This window comes from Camellia sinensis, chromosome 4 (assembly GCF_055761805.1).
Source record: "Camellia sinensis isolate YWXY chromosome 4, ASM5576180v1, whole genome shotgun sequence".
NCBI lineage: Eukaryota > Viridiplantae > Streptophyta > Magnoliopsida > Ericales > Theaceae > Camellia > Camellia sinensis.
In genome coordinates, this window is record NC_138964.1 from 107507591 (window position 1) to 107531067 (window position 23477).

A 23477-nucleotide genomic window follows, 5' to 3' on the forward strand; every position below is an offset into this window, starting at 1 on the left:
AATTAATATGTGTTTTTGGGTATAATTGAAATTAAATCAGGAAACAATAGGTAAAAGGGTATATCAAATTTTAAGTTTTTCATAATTTATTTTTAAAATTAATTTATATTTAAAATTAGACAAAAATAATAAATTAATCACATAATATAAAAATATTTTATTATATATAATTTATATAAAAAAATGTCAAAAACTCTAAATAAATTATTAAATATTATACCAAATATTCATATGGGAGTGAAACTCATATAGATCTTATATTATGTAGAATATTTAATAATTAAAATTCTTAATATTGTTTAACTAACCTCTCTAATATGAACATAAATTTTAACATAATAATATATTTTTTATCATATCATAAGTAGTTTTCATTTTTTATTTAATATTAAACAGAGATTAATTTTATTTTGTATACCTCAAATGAGAATTAGCATATGTTCTGTGGGATGCAAACAAATGACAATATTAATAAATAAAAAATTTGGGATGCAAAGAATGTATAATTTTAATAGTATTAATATAAAAAAAAAATAGGAGTAGAAAATTTTAGACAAAAAAATTTTAAGTATAAGTTTATAAATTATTTTTGTATTAAAAAAATCTAGATTATAAATAGAATATCTAGTTTATTGGAAAAAAAATAAAAATTTCTCATATCTACTAGAAATTTATAAATATTTAAGAACATCTAGAATTTTTTTATTATTATTTATAAATCAAATATAATTTCTCTAGAGAATGAGAGGGTTTGGGACCAAAACATGTATGGATCTAGAATGAGAGGGAGCGTGGCGTAAGTTTTTTAATAATTTTTTTTTTTTACTTTTTAAATTCAAATAATTTACATATACTTAGAAGGAAAATATTTTTAAATTTTCTAAAAAAAAATCACTAAATTCAAAAAATTATAAAATTTAATATTTTACGACATGAAATGTATGTTGTCTTAAGTATAAATATTTTATAACATATTTTTGTATGCCATGAAAATATACAATTTTTTACAGCATACTTTTGCATGTCATAAAAAAATCGGATTGATTTTTTTTTTTTTGTAGAAGTTTTCACGACATTCATTAGCATGTCATGTAAAGTTATAATATTTTACCACATGAAATGTATGTCGTCTTAAGTGCAAATATTTTACGACATATTTTTGTAAGTCGTAAAAACATACATTTTTTATGTCATACTTTTGCATGCCATAAATATATAAATTAACAATTTACATGGTATGTATGCTGTTATTGACAAAACATTAACGGCTTGCCAAAAAAAAAAAAAAAATGGCGCAGAATATACTAACTACGACATGCATTTAACGCAAGCCGTAAATATAATGCCGTAAATAGTTAATTTTGTTGTAGTGCCGACCTTTGCTAAAATTCATAGAGAAATTATTAGTCGACTAATGCATTTGTTTAAGTTCCCAGTTTTATCCATTCCATTTCTTTTTTTCATTGCCAATCTTTCAGAATAGGAATTTTGCATGGTAAGTAGTAGTACAGGGCAAGTTGTTGGTTCTTTTATGTCATTTTCTTTTTAATTTCTGTATTTCTTTTGCAGTCTATAGTTTCTGAATAACACAAGATGATATATAATACATATATATTATTCTCTCTCTCTCTCTCTCTCTCTCATGTTCAGGTAGAATTCTTGTTTGTGTTGGAAAGTGTTGGTAATGCACACATTACAAGCTTTTGTATGAAGGTATGTCTTGTTTAGATCATGAAGTTGCGGAGAAAGGAAAAAAATAAGAAAAGTGAAGAAATAAGTGTTTTGATAACATGAAAATTGAATGTATTAAGTGATAATCAATTAAGTTTGTTTGACAATTATAATTGATATGACTTAAAAATTTAAATGTCTCTTATAATGTAGGTTAAAACTTAAAAAAAATTTAAGTTATATGAAACTTACTTAATTCTGATTGAATTTATAAATACTCATATAAATATCAATATACACTATTATAAACTCACTACCACCACTACCATCATGCTACTGATGTCGCCGCCACCACCACTACGCCGCCGTAACCACCACCACCACCACCACAATGATCACTACCGCTATGGCTACTACTACCACTACCACCACCACCATGTTACGGCCATCACTACCACCACCACCATCGCTACTACTACCACCACCACTACCATCATCATCATATCATCACCACTACCACGACCATCACCATCACAATATAAAAATTAAAATATATAATTTGAAAATAATAAATTTCAAATTTAATTTTATATATATCAAACAATTTACTTTTAGTTCAGTACTTAAATTTTATCAAACAGCTTTTTAACTTAATAAATTCAGTATTTAATTTTCAATACATAATTTTTAATTTTTAATTTTATCAAACAGCACCTAAAACAAGTGATGTTTAAAATTGTTTCATTCATTTTCTTTTCCTTGATAAATCCTAATATAAGAACAATGTGATGCTTGGTTATTGGGTTGGTAAATTATTAAAACGGAGTTAGGTGTTTGCTTATATTTTGAAGTGGTAATGCCTATTGTGATGTATTTGATTATGATTAAAATATTATTAAGAGTGTTGTTATTAGCACTTTATCAATTATTTTAGATCTCTTATTTTTTATTTATTTTTATTACAATAATAATCTCAAATGAAATTAGTAAAAAAGATATCAATAATTTTGGAATATCCCATCACACAATTAAGTCCACACATCTACTACATCATGAGTTGGGATTTATGAGAGCATTCACCTCCATCACTACCCATCCATCTTCTTCAAATCTCACATTCAAAATCTACTCACCCTCAAAACCTTAAAAACCTTGGCAGCAATATTCCGGCGGTAACGGTGACAACCATTTAATTGTCTACACTTCTCTGGCAATGACAATGTGTGGAAGTTTTTTCGACAATCACAATTTCATGAGATGAGAGGAGTACAGCAATAAAAGTTCAGAGGAGATTCATAGCTTTGATGGTATTCTTAGCTTAGAGGAAATTGGCCTTATAAGGATAAATTTCTTGAAAAAAAAATAACAAAAATAATAAAAATTGTTCGTCATTTTTTTGGGACTGAATTCCCGAACATATGACCAAAATATGGGGGAACAAGCCCGAACATTGTTCATTTGTTCGAGAACAGATAATCAAACATTTCTTATTTGTTTGGAAACAAATAACTGAAACTTGTGGAGATTACAGAACCCACAAAAGGGAAATTTTGAATCAACAACAAAAAAACCTATATTTATTTTCTCAGGTCATGGACAAGTATGTAGAGATGAAGTAGTAATCACTTTCGTAGGTTTTATTAGAGTTTTGGGGAAAGAGGCTTTTTGGGGTGTGGGGGTGTGCTTTCAATTGAATGGGTGAAATATTTTCATAAGGATAATTTTAGAGTGTTGCTATTAGCACCCCATGAATTATTTTGAACCCCTCAATTTGTAACTTTTTTTTATTACAATAATAATCTCAAATAAAATTATTAAAAAGGACATCATTAATTTTGGAACACCTCATCTCACAATTAAACTCACACACCCCCTATACCCCATACATCATGAATTAGGATTTATGAAAGCACCCACCTCTATCACTACCCATCCATCTTCCCCAAATCTCTCATTCAAAACTTACCTACCCTTAAAACCTTGAAAACCTTTTTGTGGCAATATTCCGACGGTAACAGTAACAATAACAACTATTTAATTACTTACATTTCTTCGACAATGACAATGGGTTGAAGTTTTTTCAGCAACCACAACTCCATGAGACGAGTGGAGTATAACAATAAAAGTTTAGAGGATGTTCATAACTTTGATGGTGTTCTTAACTCAGAGGAGATTGGCCTTATAAGGGTAAGTTTCTTTAAAAAATTGACAAAAATAATAAAATATATTCGTCATTTTTTCGGGACTGAACTCCTGAACATATGATCAAAATTCGAGAAATACAGGTCTAAACATTATTTATTTGTTTGGGAATCGATAATTAAGCATTTATTATTTATTCGGAAACAGGTAACTGAACATTAATCATCGAAGAAAAAGATGAGACAACAGAGAGAGAGAGAGCATACCAACTGTGACAATGGTTAAACCAAAGAAAAGGATAAAGCGGCAGAGACAGTAATCACACTTGGCTCTTCTTCTTCTTCTTCGTGGGTTTTACTAAGGTTTTTGAAAGAGAGGTTTTTTTTTGGGTGTGGGGGTGTGCATTTAATTAAATGGGTGAATTATTTTCACAAGGATAATTTTGGTCTTATTTGGGAGAGAAAAGAAATTTCAAGGGTTTCAAAATTTATAAGTGCGGGTCCAAAAAAATAAGAGGTCGAAAATAATAAATGTGGTTGTAATAGCAACACTCTAATTTTAGTATTATTTAGGGGAAGAAAAGAAATTTTCATAGTTTTAGAATTTATAAGTCGAGGTTCAAAGACATGGAGAGTTTAAAATAATTAATGAGATACTAACAACAATACTTATTATTTAATTGTGTTAAAAAATATAATATTAATTATGACTTAAAGTAATTATATTTATATACTCATTTCACTTTTTTAAATGTAATGATTAAAAGTGTGGATATTATGGCGCCTTAGTGGGATGACCTGGGTCAACTATTGAGAGGAATTGCGAAAAGATTTTTTTGTCAAAAAAATCCATCCACAATACTGTGACAAAACAGTGAATGTTTTAAGCTGAAAATAAAAAATCACAAGATGTTACACTATTTTATATTAAAATAAATTAAATAAATTACATTTTTACTTTATTTAAAATTTTATTATAGTCTTTATTGTTTCAAATTACACAACTTGTTTTTCACATTTTAAGTTAAGTTACATCATTTTATATAAAAAAAAATTGGATAAATTAACGTTCGTAGTTTATTCAAAATTTTACTTTAGTCTCTATGTTTCAAATTATACAATTTGGTTTTCACATTTTATGTTGAGTTTTAATTTAGTTCTTCCGTTTAAATTGGATATTAAAATTAACTATTTTGAGATACTTATCAATCTCTTGAGGTGTGTATGTCAAAAAATTAACATAAATTTCGGCGTAAAATATCAAATTGAAATTAGATTTGAAGTGTGGAAAGTAAATTATTTAAATAGAAACAATAGGGAGTCAAAGTTAAATTTTGATCGAGTTCTAGGAGAGAAAAATGTAATGTATCCTAAAATAGTTTAGAATTAGGCTAAGAACACAATAGAGCACAAAATCATTTATAGAAAATATAATAAAAATTGGGATTAAATGTAATTGTAGAGAGGCTCACATTAAGAATAAATCTCAACTTATAAATATACTTTATGCAATTAATTCTACGTTTTAGTTATGTATTGGTAGTATTAGTGAAAACTTACTACAAAAAATTTATGTTTTACTTTTGAAAACATTGATTGAAACAGGGATAGTCTTATTGAAATAGTGGAACATGGGACAACTAATTACAATTCAGTGAAAAAAAGTTTTGAGAATTAGGAGAGGGATGGGAAATTACTTTTGAGACCTTCTATTTGCAAACAATAATTTATTTCAATTCACACCATTTCTCACTTCACATATACATTTTGGTTTATTTTTACACCATTTAATTTTCATAATACTTTCATCGTTCAAAATTTAACCCTACATTTTTACATTTCCCTTTAGAATCTTGTTTAGATGGATGTGAATTTCAAATTTAGAGATTTGAGTTTAACATGTCAACTTTGGTGGCAAAATGTTAGATTTAGGTTGTTATTATCAAACATGATAGAATTGCGCACACATTGGGTGGGTAATGATTGCTAGCCTAACTTATTAGAATTAAATTGCACGTAACATTAGGGATTAAATAGAAAATTGAACTATTCATTTTTGCTCGCATTATTTTAGGATATTAAAAGAAAAGTAAAACAATTTGTAACAAAAAAGTTTAAAACAAATTCAAAATGTGTTGCTTTGGTAATGCACCTTACATTGAAGCATAAATTGAATATTATTTACATAAACATGTTGTATTAGCGCCGTTTGGTAAAATTGTGGAAAAGTGATTATAAATTATAACTCAACAGATTATAACTTACAGCTGTGAACATAAGCTGGTAAGTTGTTTGGTGCAATTGTGAGATTATGGATTTAAGTAGCAGAGTAGTGTTTGGTAAATAAATTGTAAAATAACTTTTTTGCTGTGTAATTGTCATTTTTGCCCTTATGAACATAAAAATTATAATTTTGTCATTTTCTTCACTTTAAATTTTGAAATAGTTATTTCATTAATGGAAGTTGATATAATTAATACCTAATTTAGTACATTTTTCCATCACCTCAATATATATATATATATATATTAATATTGAGTTCACAAAGGAACAAGAAAATGTCATTGCAATAAAAATACAATAAATTACTATTAAGGCAATAAAAATAAAACTTCCTAGATATTTAAAGAACTAATTTTGTTTGCAAATTGATATACAAATATTATGTCTCCTCACTTCCATCTCGTTGTTATCACTTGCAACATGATTTCCATGGCGTGCTTGTTGAGACGAAGATCCTTCCTTTTCATTAGGCACATAATCTGTAAATCTATCATAGGAGTCAAATGCAACATCGTGGAACTCACTTCGTTGGATGAAATTATGAATTGTCATTGTTGCACAAACAAGTTTGTCTTGGGTCGACTACTTGTAGTTTGGTGGGATATCCTTTATCATTGGCCATCTTGCTTTCCAAACCCCGAACATTGAATATGCTTGGTGGAATTTTTCTTGTGCATTTTGGGGGGATTGACCATGTTCAAATTGAGCTAGATGGTATCTCTCTCCTTTGTAAAATGCAAGATATTCTTTCATGTTTGGATACCCAGCATCCACCAAGTAAAACTCATCTATTTTAAAATTTCAAAGTGAAATTAAAGTAAGCAATTATAAATGTAAAAATAAATATGAAGATGTGAGCGTGGTGCGTCTACCGTAGCAATCAAATATAAAACAGTTACCTCCTTGTGGTTTTGGAAAATTATAACTAGGATTCCTAATTGTATCTAATAAGATTCGAGTATCGTGTGCACTTCCTTCCTATCCTGGCAAGCAAAATGTGAAACACATATCGAAGTCACATGCGGCCATTATGTTTTGAGTCGCATACCCCTTTCTACCTATTAAACGAGGTTGCTTATCTAGAGATATATATGCTTTGATGTTTGTTTCGTCAATTGCTCTAATACAATCCTATTACAAAATTTAGAATAAAAATATATTTATTCATTATTACAAATACCCTAACAACATTAATTATATGTAACACCCAAGTTCCGCTTGTAGTTAATTATTACCTTGAAATGAGGATAGTATCTGCGGTTGCTTCTAATATATGGATGCACACCTTTTCTCGGTTGAGGCCTTACCCAATCAATAGACATCATTGTAACAGCTTTTAACATCAGCTTGAAGTATTTTGCAATTGTCTCTCTGGAATGTTAAAATCTTTCATTTCTGTTTCAAATGTCACCGCAAAAAATATACAAAAATATTGCAACCTGTTCCTAAATCGAGACTTTTTATCTAGTTTCAAGGCCATAGTTATTCTGTAACAAATCACACAATTGATAAAATACCTCTCTTTCCATTAAAAAATTTTCAAATATGCTTGTCCGATTCCCTTCTTGTAATTCTACCATCCACTTCTACCCTGTTAGAGAAGATGTCCTACATGGTTCTTTTGTCAAATAATTTGTCACATATGTCACTGCAATTGTTGCCGTCGTTGCTAAGAGCATATTATTATTTTGTTGGGTTTGCGATGTGCTGCCTTCATCTTCAGATTCTTCATCATCATGATTATCTTTCCATTCATCTTACCACTGTTACTCATCTCCAAAATACCTACTCATTTAAAGGCTTCTTATTTACTATTATAATAATGAAATAAACACACAATAGGACAACTAAATTTCAAGCAAGAGAGATGAAAAATTGGTGAACCATTTGTTGAGCTTGCATATTATGCACACTAATTTTATTTATATTTCAGTTTTGTTTATGAATGTATTGTAATTGTACACTAATTTTTTTTTTTTTTATGAATGTATTTTATTTATATTCATAGGTTCCATAGATTATTTATTTATTTATTTATTTATTTTTAAAACATATAAATTAGAACAAACAACAACAACAACATGTAGATTACACCAATCTAAGCCTGAATTTGGAACTATTTAGTCAGATTTAACAAGTATCTTATTAACTTTTGTTATTTAAGGAATAGTAATTATGGAAAAATAAATGATATACAAAATTGTCATAGGTGTATTGCCAATACCGTAGATTCCAAACTCTATAACTAAATAAGATATCTTCACACATAATTGCAAACCAAATTACATCTGGGCAACCAACCAATACCTAAAGAATATGAAAAATTACAAACATAACTCAGAGCTTAAATGCCAAACCACATTGAAATACATAACTAATGCACTATTGGAATGCAGAGAAACTAATAAAAATTGAAAGGAAAAAAATTATACCTTGAACTTCAAAATTTGAACTATAAAATTTTAGTTTCAAACCCAACAAATAAACAAAAATGAAATGACATTACTTCAACCAAACATAATAATATTACTCTTTGATTCAGCTAAACGAAACGGTGGGTATAGAGCTTTTGCAAATTTGAGGCAAAACCGATGAATCTACTAACTTGTGAAGCCAATGCTCGACATATGATAGCAATAGACAGCAAATTAACACAAATATATGTACACACATATCTGTAAAAAATGAAGGGTTTTAGAGAAATTTTGAACACAACGAACCTGAGTTGTGGGAGAGTCGGAGCTGTGAAAAAGAGAACCTGAGCTTTGGGAACTTTGGGCTAGGTACCAATTTGAAGATGACTTATTCATAAGTGTATCTTGAACAAATGATACCAAAAGAGAGATGAAACACATGTACATATATATATATATATGTACTTAAAGGCACCTACCATTCATCATCAGTATTCAAATGAATGCCACCTACCATTCAAATAATAGCTAACTAATAAATATAGCATCTGAGAATAGTAACAATGACAGCCACCTAATAAAAATAAATGCCACGTACTACCCAACCATTCACCTACCATTCAACTAATTATGACAGCCACCAAATAATTGAAACTTCCAGCACATTACTCATAAATAAAAGTGCAGCATAATAAAAGTCCAACATACTCATAAATAATATTAATAAAAGTCCAAATAAAGGTCCAACATAACAGTCTAGAAGTAAAGGTCCAAATAAAGATCTTAAACATGAAATAATAATAAAATTCAGTATGAATAATAAGACTGCCATACATCCAGAAGTAATTAGTCGCGATAGCCTGTGGTAGTCTTCTCCATCTCAATCTCCAACTTCATAAACCTCAGCCGAACATCATTGTAGACGCCCCATTTTTGACCATTCGCAAGACTTATGCGCTTGGTTCGGAGCACTCAATGATGAAGTTGCATCGTGTGTATGATTCGAATTCTCAACGAAGGAATCTAAGTTCAAGCTCTCGAAACAATACCAAACCTTTCATATTTACACTGTTTGTACCCCAGAATTTTATTTTTGAACATTGTACCACCCTACATTGAGTTTAAAACAGAGGAACAGGGGAGCACATTGGGGGCCGGCTGACTTTCTTTGGCGAGAAACACTGTTCTGGGCAGGAGCCCGCCAGCTGTCTATTTTTGACGATATTTTTGACCTATTTTGCTCAAATTCTATAAATACAAGGTCATATCTCTATTTTGAGGGTTAAACAATTTCTAGAGAGCATATATACACCCTTGAGAGCTCCTTCTTCACATATAAGCTACCTTTGAGCTAACCTATCCCTCTTGAATCATATCTATACACCATAAACCACCTTAGATCATTACCTTAGAGCCTTGGTTGAGACTTGTGAATCACAATTCAACCTTGAGAGTGTACTTGAACCAAGTTTGGTTTACAACCAAGAGCTTGTCTTTTTCAAGAGGTATAAGCTTACCACCTTTTCTCTTGCTTTCATTTCTATCTCTTGCTAAATATTTTTTGTGTCTTTGTGTTATTTTGGATCCATTTTAAGTGTTTGAACTTGGGTTTGAAAAGCAACCAAAGGTAAAAAGGTTTAACACCCTTTCTCGTACCTTACTTCATAGCTCAAACCTTTGTTTTACACTCTTTTCTTTGGTTTCATTCTCCAAATCCATCTATAGAATTCAAAAACAACTTCATGTAGCCCATGGGAAGGTTCAAACTAGCCTTCAATTCAACAATACTAACATCCACACCCAGTAGGATTTATTTCAAACTTTTGAACTTTCGAACTTTCGAACTGAGTCTCACAGATTGAGTTTCACAATTATCCTAGTTGTCCCCACACATCTTTCTGACCATGCTAGCTAGGGTCAAGGTTGGTTGTTGGCAAGCCATGGATGGGATTTATGGTATGAAATGGAAAACTATTGTAGTCAGGGAGAGGTTTATTGACAGCTTTGGAATTTTCAGGTGGGGTGATGACCTTATTGTCAATCAGGTCTTGACTTTCATAACAAAGGCGAAGGCGAAAGCAGCGGTCAGTATGATGACCGTATTGCTAATGGAATGTGCAATATTGGGTAGGGTCATGTCTAGGTAGGAGATGATTGGGGAGAGGTCGAGGATTAAGCGGTTTGAGATCCCCTTTTTCTATCAGTACCTTCAATGCATAGGGTGGGCTCATATGGAGATAGGCGAAGGTTCATTTTAGGAGGAGGGAGCACTAGTTTTGGAAATATTGGAAAATGGGTTGGCGGGTGTTGGCCAGGTATTCGTGGGCTTGGGACTGGAATCAGGATGTGTGTTTCTGGTAAAGCATCCATTTTCATTGTTTACCCTCTAATTCAAAATGCTCTTATCCTAAGCAACAAAAGTATCATCCACAATCTTCACAACAACGGCGAGCACTTGCTGCTTGTTCAACCCTTTAACCTTCAAAGTCTCAATAGCCCATCGAAGATGTACATAGGGATCAATACTTGTCCTGACTTTGTTCTTGCCACTTGTTTGTACTTGGCTAAGGGATTGGGTGGCTATATTGAAGCGAGGCTCATTTGTTGTAGATATGTCAGTACCCAGACTTGAGATAGCTTCGGGTTGGCCCTTTTCAACTATAGCTCACCACAAGATTGGGAAGCTTTTTGATGGGATTGAAACCCCAAATGTTAAATCTACTACCGTTCCTTGAAGGTCTTCAATCCTTCCCAACATCTCAGCAGTAGTGGGCTCGGCCTTTTGGTGCTCTTGGTGTACCCAAATCGATTGGGTGCATCCATCATACATAAATCGGTACTTTCAACAATGAACCCCTTTGGCTTGGGTAGATAGACTGGGGTGATGTATATGTTGGGATTGAAGGTAGGTGGTAGTGTATGGATGAGGTTAAGGTGAGAATAAGGTACTTGGTTGTGGATGGGAAGTGGGTTGGTGATAACATTGGGTTCTTGAGGTGGAGCTATTGTCTGGTTGTCGATGAGATTCCGAACCTCATGATGAAGGTGGTAGCTGTAACGCCCTCAAAATAATAACATTAAACCCATCCATATAGAGACATGCATTGATACATAAAAGGTCCACATTCATCTATTCATCAGAGTATTTCATTACAAAAGTATTACATGTTTACAACAAAAGCAAATGACCTACGGGCTTTACAGCTTTCCAAGTTAACACTTGGTTACAAAAGAGAGTGCTAACTTAATTACACATTAAGTCCTTGGTTTGAATCTATATACAATCAAGGAAAATAAGATAACAAAGGTATGTCTGCCTCTAGTCTCCCAAGCTATGTCCTCAGAGGTGGCATGCTACCTGTACCTAAAAATGATGTTCCCATATAGGGTGAGCCACAGCCCAGTAGAAATATACTAAACCGACTATGAACAATGCCTAAAATATCAGCAATTGACAGGTGGTCAATACTCACACTCCCATTTACATCTTATTACAATTCCACGACAGCCCAGTCTACGTTACAATTCAATTTCCATTTCCTATTCAACTTTAAGTTGAAAATAAGGCTCAGTACTCTGGCCAAAACATTTGATGAGATTATAGTTCATCACTAGAACACCTTCGAAATTCAAGACGGATACACATTTTAGTGTTGTACCAATAACACATAGACCACTTCCATACTTCACAAACGATGATGATATACATTTTAGTGCTATATCAAATCAACCAAACATTTCAATAGATAAGTACATAAGCCATGTCACACTACCACCGATAAGCATATGAGCTATATCAACACTTCAACAGATAAGCATATGAGCTATATCAACATTTCAACAGATAAGCATATGAGCTATATCAACATTTCAACAGATAAGCATATGAGCTGTATCAACATTTCAACAGATAAGCATATGAGCTATATCTTCACTACAACGGGAGAGCATATGAGCTACAACCCTGGGTCCATCCCCCATCTTCCCCTAAACCGTGGAGTACATCCCACATCTCCTCTCATACACAAGCAATGCATATAAACACAGAATCATATACGTAATCAACCAATACATAAAGTTAATGTATTCTATCAACCGCCTACACTTAAGGCATATAAACACGTTGGTCATATACACAATCCATCAATACATAAAGTTAATGTATTCTATCAACCGTCATACTCTATGACACATCTGATTGATTAGTTTTAGTTTGCTTAATCATCATGCATTGTCTACAACAATCAATGCTACCCTTCACCGGTAGCCCAAAGCAATTATTTCTAAACAGGAAATAAATGCACAAATGGATAATATATCAACATTTCAATTAGGTGAGCAACAAATGATCTAACTACACCCTTTAGTCTCATACAATCCCAATTTCAACATTTCCAATTCAATTTCTCATTTCCTTTAATTAATTATATGCATTAATTAATTAAAACAATTAGGGCAAATTACCTTAATTAACAAAACAACTCTAAGGTTCCATTTTCATCCACAACCCATCATCCAACTCAGTTTTTTACACCAAACTTGCATATAGGTTTATTTCAAACAAAACCCCAACTTTTGTGAAATTACACAAAAGGCCCAAACTTTCTTGAATCTACCCAACAATACCCAACATATCAAAATGCTAAAATTTAAAGACAAAATTCATAAAGAGGAGTAGGATATCCCTACCTCAAAAGATGGCACTCAACGGAGAAGATGAAGAAACTCAACGTGCTCCAAAGCTCAATATTTTCGGATCAAATGATAGCCCTCGACGATCAACCCAACTTTTAAAAAGACCAAAGGTAAGGAGAACACCCTAGCTAGATCAAACCCTAGAGAGAAGGGAGATTCTAGAGAGAGGGGCTCTCAAAAATGGGTTTTAGAAACGTAAGAGAGAGAGTGCGGATGTAAAAAGTGATTTAAAATAGCCTAGTTGTCAACTGATATACGACTCTCCCGCTTGAGCGGAGAACACAACGCTCGAGCGTCAAGGACAAAAAGCTAGGTACGCTTGAGCGCAAGAAGGCCCGTTCGAGCACCAAGACACAAGAATAAAGTACATCCGCTCGAGCACAAAAATCAGTCCGCTCGAGCGTAGATTTCTCCCTCCCTGAACTTACACCAAAAAGTACCACACGCTCGAGTGCTAACAAGTCCGCTCGAGCGCGACCCGCTCGAGCACAAGAAACCTACTCGAGCATAGAAAACACATCTGCAGAAGTTTTGCAGAGGCACGAAATGCTGAAACTATGAAAACCCCGCTCGAGCGCAAGAAGACCCGCTCGAGTGGACCGTTCAAAAATTGGGCAACAACAATGGGAGCCAAAGCTCTACCAACCTGAAACAACCGAGCCCAACACATTCTAAAAACTCAAACAAAAGAGTTTAAAGGTTGACAATACGATAGGTACAACTACCAACTCCACGGAACCGCGTCCGGAAAACAACAGAACAGAAAAGGGATAACCGGGATCGCTATAACCTCCCCATTAAAGAATTTCATCCCCGAAATTAAGGATATGCCAAAACACAAGGCCAACAGATTGCACAACACCAACACCCGAGTACTAGGAGAGAAACTATTCTCCCTACAAACCTTCGATTCACTTTTACCAAGGAAGAGACTAACCAAGGGAACACGTTTTAAACGACAACACTATAGGTACGAAAGCCTTAACAAAACCAAACCTTCCCCGAAACAATTCACCAACAACCGACTAGCACCCCAAGCTAAGTCACTACTCCACAACCATAATTTCCAATAAAAGGATAATCAAGGCGAATCTTCTACATTAATAAAAGGAAAACATTTTCTTGCTCATGAGACATTTCAAAATAAACCTTGCATTTTCGACGCAAAACTCAAAAGTTTTGTAAACATTTTTCACAAATACGGTGCTATCCAAAACACATAACCATCCATAGTTTATTTGCCAAAAAGATTCATTTGGAATTTCTCAAAACCCTTGATTTAGATCAATTTCTCAACAACGCCTTTAGATGGTCCAACCACTAGAAAATTTTTGTTTTCCATTTATTTCCGAAGAAAAACACTACCAACAACCATCACTCACACAGTGATGCCATAACCACCATGAAACACAACATTTCTATAATGATAGTTAATAGAAATAACAACAACACTATCAACACATAAGGCATAAGAAATTCATGGTTTTGCGATTTCATTCCGCCTCCATTAACTTAACCAATTTAAAATCATAAACATGGCTCAGAACCTGGCCAACAATTAAGAGACTACATCTCGCCTCAGTAATACCTCCTTAATACACAAGTGATACACATTATAGTGTTGTATCAATATCAAACCAATCATCATACATATGAAATGTATAAAAAGCCAATCATTCACAATGATCAATCAATACATATATTAGATGTATTATTCCAACCGTCAGATTCAACGACAAAACATGTTCGATTAGCTTCAGTTTTCCCTAATCGACATACAAAGTCTACAACAAACGAGACTAAACTCAAGGTGACCAATGCCAACCCAAAACCCGATACCGACAAGCTGACTAATCAACTCAATAAACTCTACACTCAGTAATCCACACACTGATGTGCCACTCAAACCACTAACCCCAACCATGGAGTTCTCTACACAAACCACAAACTTTGGAATCTCACCGGATCTCCTAAAATTAAACCGCATCAACACTGCGTCTAAGGGAATCACCATCCCCCGCCATGGCTATCTAGCAAGCCTGCTCACTTCCTTGACCAAAGACCAACGTGGTCAACCTCAATCACAACAACCCAAACACGAAGGGCCACTTTGACCAACGCTATACTTATTACTTTAGAACACGAACTGCTCTTCCTTCAAAGAATGCTGCCAGTATCCACTCACAACCCAAACCCAACAATTAATAACCAATCACAATACGAACACTACCCTTATGCAACCAATGGGGTCGCCACGGACTCACTAACTAGCAAGGCCCAAAACACGAACCAACATACAGGTACCATTCCCACTAACTCAAGATACAAATCTCACATTCCCTCGAACATTCTCACATAACCTTGCCACCACCACGCAGCTCTCGCAACCATCACATCTAACCATCACATCAAATCTCTACATCTTACTTGTCACTCATCTCAAGAGTACCATCAAGAGGCCCGGCCTCCGTGTTGAACTACTAGTCAAAACTACCGCTAGGCAACCATCATGAACCAAACCCCGACACCACTACAAGTCGCCGACAAGGCTTTCAAAGATTCACTCTTCTAACTTTCCAGAGGAGTAAAAGTCCTCGCCTCCCTTGTCGTTAACCCACATCTTCATCCACAAACACCATACCACTGTGACTCCATCCATGGGTCACACTCTAACCACGGGCTATATACCCAATTAACCCTTCTGATAACATCCTCTGACCTGACCAGTGCTAAGGTACGAACCTATCACATTCGATCCAAATAAAGGAATTTGAAAACTTGGGAGACACCCATTATACTACTGCTTGAGATATAGTACCAACTGCTTACAATACATCACTCCCGATAGAACAACCACAACCTTATATAGGGACTAACATCCCCTCACTTAAAACGGCCAATCAGTACACCTGCAATCTCGGCAACGTTACTTACCACAAGGGTACAATTCTAACCTTAACAAAATTATGCACTATGTCCCCGTAGGACACCATATTAAATACGTGTTACCTCTAGTATCAATCGCACACTTCACATCCTCTCGAGTTCACCTGACAGTAGACCAAAATCTATACCACGCACAAAATTTTAAATGGGTAATACCTATGAAATTCCACACACTCGGTAAGTAAAACAGTTCTCGCTCCAATATTGCCTTGGCTAGGACACACACCTCTCGGTGGTTCTTCCAAATTTTGAAAACATGGCTCCTCAGCCCTCATCTTTCCCAAATTAAGTCACGCGCATAATAAAAATGCATTAATACCAAAAATTTTATGGTTTCACAGCAACTTATTACATTAATAAAACTTTTGAGCTACAGCATGCTCCAATTCACCCACTCCAGGGAAATTAACAAACAAAGCATATATGTATATATATATATATATAGATAAACAAACAGTTTAGATGTTTCAACATTCCCAAAACACATTGGTTACACGACAGAACCCAATGATCACAAAACAATAATCCACTAATTACAAAACGGATTAGTCAAAACAAAACCATCCCATCGGTATTACTACCACTACCGTCCCTTGCTGGACCGCTGAAGTTTGTCATCCCCGAACATAAGATAACCTACGAGCTTATAAGCCACGGACAAGAACTAATGACGTGCCCCCCTCTGTCCACACCTGGAACAATTACAGACTTCCCCAACTGGGGTTTGGGAACTCGACTCTACTGAGGCCCTCGCAATCTGGCCTGCTAGTCCCCCAAAACGATACTGTTCCTGCCCAGTCGAATGAAACTGAGCCTGCTAGGTTATAAAACCCTAAAGAAGCCCCCGGCTGAGTACAGAAACGTCGAATGCGACCCGGCTGATTACACATCCAACAAGTAGGCGGTGATTGAGCACGAGACTGGCTCAGAACCTGGGCTGATGAAAACCCTAGCAACTGCCTCCCCACTGAGCATTTGATCGGCCCAAAACCCAGCTGGTTAGATGATCCTGGTGGTACAACTACCGGTTGAACTGCTAACCCTGCCCCCTTCCTCTGTGGGCAACCCGAAACCTTGTGGCCTAGTAGACCACATTTGAAACAAATGACACCCCTCTGTTTACGTTCTCCCGAACCCAAATCCGACACTGGAAGGGTAGTTCTAGCCCGACCTCCCTGTTGCGGGTTTAAACCCCTTTGTCTCTTAAAAGACCTACCAACATCCTGAGTCACGGGAGTTGCCGAGATGGCTCCCTCCCCACTCTGCCCCATTGCTAGCACCGCAACCTCTACATGGGCAGCTGCCTCAACAAGCACACTATATCTTTTATGCCAGGACCCCGCTATCCTTACACGAATGTCGTCACGCAGCTTACTCTCAAACTCGAAACAACGCAAGTCCTCCGTCTCCACCAATTCTGGAGCAAACCTCGACAGGTTAGCAAACCATCTTTCGAACCGCACCAAAGGTGTAGTACCTTGGCGTAACTCCACAAACTGTTTCCGCAACTCTTCCCGAGCGGAAGGAGGGAAATCACAACTTCCTCGCCTAGGCATTCTAGCAAAAGTAACAGAGATACGTTAGCACACTCATACATGTGCCGAAGCTAAACACTCACGTCCTAATACATGGACAACTGTAATTCACTCCACGTAAGCACATAAACACATAAGCATTTACGAATTTCATTTCCGGATAATGATAGTCCCGAGGCGTTGCTAGAGTTCCGGTTAGAAACAGCATTGATCAAGTGCTTTTCCAACAAGACTCACAGAAACCCAAGGATCCAATCAACATCCTAGAAACTACATTCCATACCCACATAGTCACATAAGCATGTTATCAATTAAGCACATAGCACATGACACTACATCTAAGTCTCTATCAAACGAGACAAACCCATTGTGATACTAATCACTTCCCACGTACCCAAAGTATTCGAACCCGGTACGCTCTGATACCAAGTTGTAACGCCCTCAAAATAATAACATTAAACCCATCCATATAGAGACATGCATTGATACATAAAAGGTCCACATTCATCTATTCATCAGAGTATTTCATTACAAAAGTATTACATGTTTACAACAAAAGCAAATGCCCAACGGGCTTTACAACTTTCCAAGTTAACACTTGGTTACAAAAGAGAGTGCTAACTTAATTACACATTAAGTCCTTGGTTTGAATCTATATGTAATACAATCAAGGAAAATAAGATAACAAAGGTATGTCTGCCTCTAGTCTCCCAAGCTATGTCCTCAGAGGTGGCATGCTACCTGTACCTAAAAATGATGTTCCCATATAGGGTGAGCCACAGCCCAGTAGAAATATACTAAACCGACTATGAACAATGCCTAAAATATCAACAATTGACAGGTGGTCAATACTCACACTCCCATTTACATCTTATTACAATTCCATGACAGCCCAGTCTACGTTACAATTCAATTTCCATTTTCTATTCAACTTTGAGTTGAAAACAAGGCTCAGTACTCTGGCCAAAACATTTGATGAGATTATAGTTCGTCACTAGAACACCTTCGAAATTCAAGACGGATACACATTTTAGTGTTGTACCAATAACACATAGACCACTTCCATACTTCACAAACGATGATGATATACATTTTAGTGCTATATCAAATCAACGAAACATTTCAATAGATAAGCACATAAGCCATGTCACATTACCACAAATAAGCATATGAGCTATATCAACACTTCAACAGATAAGCATATGAGCTATATCAACATTTCAATAGATAAGCATATGAGCTATATCAACATCTCAACAGATAAGCATATGAGCTGTATCAACATTTCCACAGATAAGCATATGAGTTGTATCAACATTTCAACAGATAAGCATATGAGCTGTATCTTCACTACAACGGGAGAGCATATGAGCTACAACCCTGGGTCCATCCCCCATCTTCCCTTAACCATTAACCGGTTTAGAGGTACATCCCCCATCTTCCCCTAAACCGTGGAGTACATCCCACATCTCCTCCTATACACAAGCAATGCATATAAACACAGAATCATATACGTAATCAACCAATACATAAAGTTAATGTATTCTATCAACCGCCTACACTTAAGGCATATAAACACGTTGGTCATATACACAATCCATCAATACATAAAGTTAATGTATTCTATCAACCGTCATACTCTATGACACATCCAATTGATTAGTTTTAGTTTGCTTAATCATCATGCATTGTCTACAACAATCAATGCTACCCTCCACCGGTAGCCCAAAGCAATTATTTCTAAACAGGAAATAAATGCACAAATGGATAATATATCAACATTTCAATTAGGTGAGCAATAAATGATCTAACTACACCCTTTAGTCTCATACATTCCCAATTTCAACATTTCCAATTCAATTTCTCATTTCCTTTAATTAATTATATGCATTAATTAATTAAAACAATTAGGGCAAATTACTTTAATTAACAAAACAACTCTAAGGTTCCATTTTCATCCACAACCCATTATCCAACTCATTTTTTTACACCAAACTTGCATATAGGTTTATTTCAAACAAAACCCCAACTTTTGTAAAATTACACAAAAGGCCCAAACTTTCTTGAATCTACCCAACAACACCCAACATATCAAAATGCTAAAATTTAAAGACAAAATTCATAAAGAGGAGTAGGATATCCCTACCTCAAAAGATGGCACTCAACGGAGAAGACGAAGAAACTCAACGTGCTCCAAAGCTCAATATTTTCGAATCAAATGATACCCCTCGACGATCAACCCAACTTTTAAAAAGACCAAAGGTAAGGAGAACACCCTAGCTAGATCAAACCCTAGAGAGAAGGGAGATTCTAGAGAGAGGGGCTCTCAAAAATGGGTTTTAGAAAAGTAAGAGAGAGATTGTGGATGTATAAAGTGATTTAAAATAGCCTAGCTGTCAACTGATATACGACTCTCCCGCTCGAGCGGAGAACACAACGCTCAAGCGTCAAGGAAAAAAAGCTAGGTATGCTCGAGTACAAGAAGGCCCGCTCGAGCGCCAAGACACAAGAATAAAGTACATCCGCTCGAGCGCGAAAATCAATCCGTTCGAGCATAGATTTCTCTCTCCCAGAACTTACACCAAAAAGTACCACGCGCTCGAGCGCTAACAAGTCCGCTCGAGCGCGACCCGCTCGAGCACAAGAAACCTACTCGAGTGTAGAAAACACATCTGCAGAAGTTTTGCAGAGGCACGAAATACTGAAACTGTAAAAACCCCGCTCGAGCGTAAGAAGACCCGCTCGAGCGGACCGTTCAAAAACTGGGCAACAACAATGGGAGCCAAAGCTCTACCAACCTGAAACAACCAAGCCCAACACATTCTAAAAACTCAAACAAAAGAGTTTAAAGGTTGACAACACGATAGGTACAACTACCAACTCCACGGAACCGCGTCCGGAAAACAACAGAACAGAAAAGGGATAACCGGGATCGCTATAGTAGCAACAATCAGTGCCATGACCGCACTGTTGATGGTACGTACAGTATTTGGTGGGGTTTGGTCTAGAGGGGAGTGGGTTAGGAAGGGGTCGAGGATAAAGGGGTTTGAGATATCCTTTTTCCATCAGGACGTTTAGTGCGTTGGTTAGGCTCATATGGAGGGGGATGAGAGTTCTGCCTTGACCTTGGGTTGGGTTGGCTGTTTGTGGGTTGGTATTAGCAAAAGGGTTGGCCATTTTGGAAGTGGTGACGGTATTGGTTTTTGTGAGTTTGGAAATAGTGCTACCGCTAGCATTTGTACTCCCAGAAAACACCCTCGTTGGTTCGCTTGCTCTAGAAATAATCCCCCTGTTAAATGCACTCTCAATCTGAATCCCTAGTTCATACAAATTTTTGAAAGTGAATAGTGAGCGACTATTAACTTTTGCAACATATCAGGCTCAAGGTTCTGTACCACTATCCGCACTTGGTCCCTCTCAGAAGGTCGATCTGTTATTTGTGCTGCCTTTGCTCTTCACCTTGCAGCAAATTCCACAAAAGGTTTTTTAGGATTCTAGTGGGTTGTTTCAAGCTCTTGGGTGGTCATTTCAATTTGGGTATTAGAAGAGTACTGATTGACAAACGCCTCAGCCAAATCTTCCCAGTTTTGCTTCACTTTATCCTCCAACTTAGCGTACCAAGTGGCTACTATACCCGACAGGGTTCTGCCATATAGAGAGAGTTTCTGAGGCTTAGTCAAACCCATCGTTTTAGGGCATCCAAGAAAATTCAGATATCTCCAGACCCGTCGAAATGGTCAATGTGTGGCTTGTTGAATCTGTTTGGAAGGCTTACGGCAGCTTCGGTGTACCCATCCTCAACGTCGGGAATGGAGTTAAGTCCCTGTGCCTTTTTGAATTACTTCCTAAGGTTAGTAATTTTTAACAAGGTTGGGTCGAGATCATTAATATCAAGGGGATAAAGGCCCTCAGTAGGCTGCACCAAGGGTCTGAAAACTCGAGCTCAAGTCAACTCTTCTCGAGGATCTGGACCTTGCAAATCTTCAACTAGCAGAGGTGGGTCAAAGTTCAGCTGGGGCTCCGGGACTGGATGCATGGTAGATGCCCAAATGGGCGTTGCATCTCAGCAATGGTCTCGTCCTGCATGATAATTCCCTGGTTTAGGGTCGCTATCATGGCCACAACTTCTTTTAGACTCTGTGCCATCATGGGTCTGTTGAGTTGGCAATTGGAGAAATGGATGTGTGTAACCTAAGAGCTGACTAACAAGGATTTTAACCCGGTTACACTTGATGTATCTGAATTGGATGTATTTGAATTGGATTAGTCTAGATGGGTTTGACGGGATTGGGCTGTTTAGAATGGGTCTTTTGGCATTAGATGGATTTTTTCTAAGTTGTCCTTTAGGGATCAGATGGGCTGGACCTTTGCTGAGTGGGTTCTTTTCTGGGATTGGATGAACTGGGCCTTCGCTGAGTTGAGTATGACTCCTTTTTGGCTTAGTCAGACCTAGCATTAAAAACAAATGCCCCATCAGATCAGGATATCGGGTATAATGGTCAAAACAAAGAAAGATACAAATTTGGGCACTGGTTCTGGTTTTGCTGAAAATTCACCCATGTCAAACTCAAACCCCTGGATTTTGACCCAAATTTTGATTCTGATATGACCCTCAAGTTTGAAAAGAATTGCCTTAAGATTAAGACTCTCCCAGGATTGCATCACGCATTTCTAAAGATTTCACATTTTGCACAAAAAGCATTCAAAACTCCCTTATAAGAGGTTAGGGTTTCCCTGTCTTAGCTTTGGAGGGATCTAGGGTCTCACTACTTCAAGCAAGCAGTTTCACAAAATCTTGCATACAGGTGAGCATCATGTCCTAAGTTGGAATAGTCACTGTGATTTTACTATATGCAGTTATGCCGATTGGTCAAAAAGGGGTACTTGGTACAACGGCAATCCAGATCCAAGGGTTGTGTTTCCAACATAGCAAAGCCCATGACCGGCCAGCCTTTTGGCAAGCTCTTTAAGCAAGCCTCTGGCAAGACGTCCATGAATAGCAGATGGAAAACACAGTGACTTAAAGTAACAAATACAAATGCAATACAAATAACATATATATGTAGATAAAATTTTCACAGCATGAAGTTCAAGTCAAGTTCTATAAATCCTTAGCAGAGTCACCAGAAACTGTAGCTTGACTCTTTGTGCTCCTTTCAGATATGATAGCCCTATAGTTTGGATTCCCATGGTTCTGAATCTGATTTCACAAGTGTAATGTGAAAGAGATAAACACAAAAGAGTCCAAATCCAGCAAATCTTTTAGAAAATCAATTTTGAATCAAAATGCCAAAAATAGACTGCTTTGCCAGATTACAGAGTTGACATCTAAATATTTTGGGAAAATTTAGGCAACCCGTGACTCGTGCCAAAGGCCATTAGTCTGTCATCACCAAAGTGTCTTGGCTCGGGAACTTAGGTACGAGAGGGGAAGGTCATGAATTGAGTGCCCCACTCGCCCAATCAAAGATTGGCCTCTACTAATCATGATGCGATTCTTATTTACATTATATGCTCTTATTTCGATTATTAGGCTTACTTTCCTAGGTGATGCACACAAGTATAGACCACTTTACAAAATTTAGAAAAAATTGATGTTATGTTTGTTTTGAAAAAGTGTTTTGAAAACACGTCACTTGAAAAAGTGAGTTTGTATGTACATTAATCAATTTATTCCAATTTAAGTAAAAGGCCTTCATCCACCGTTATTCAAACAAGTATATCACTTAAGCACTTAGCCTCATGGAATCATGCTTTGATGTCATGGCAACAATCACACACATGCAATATGC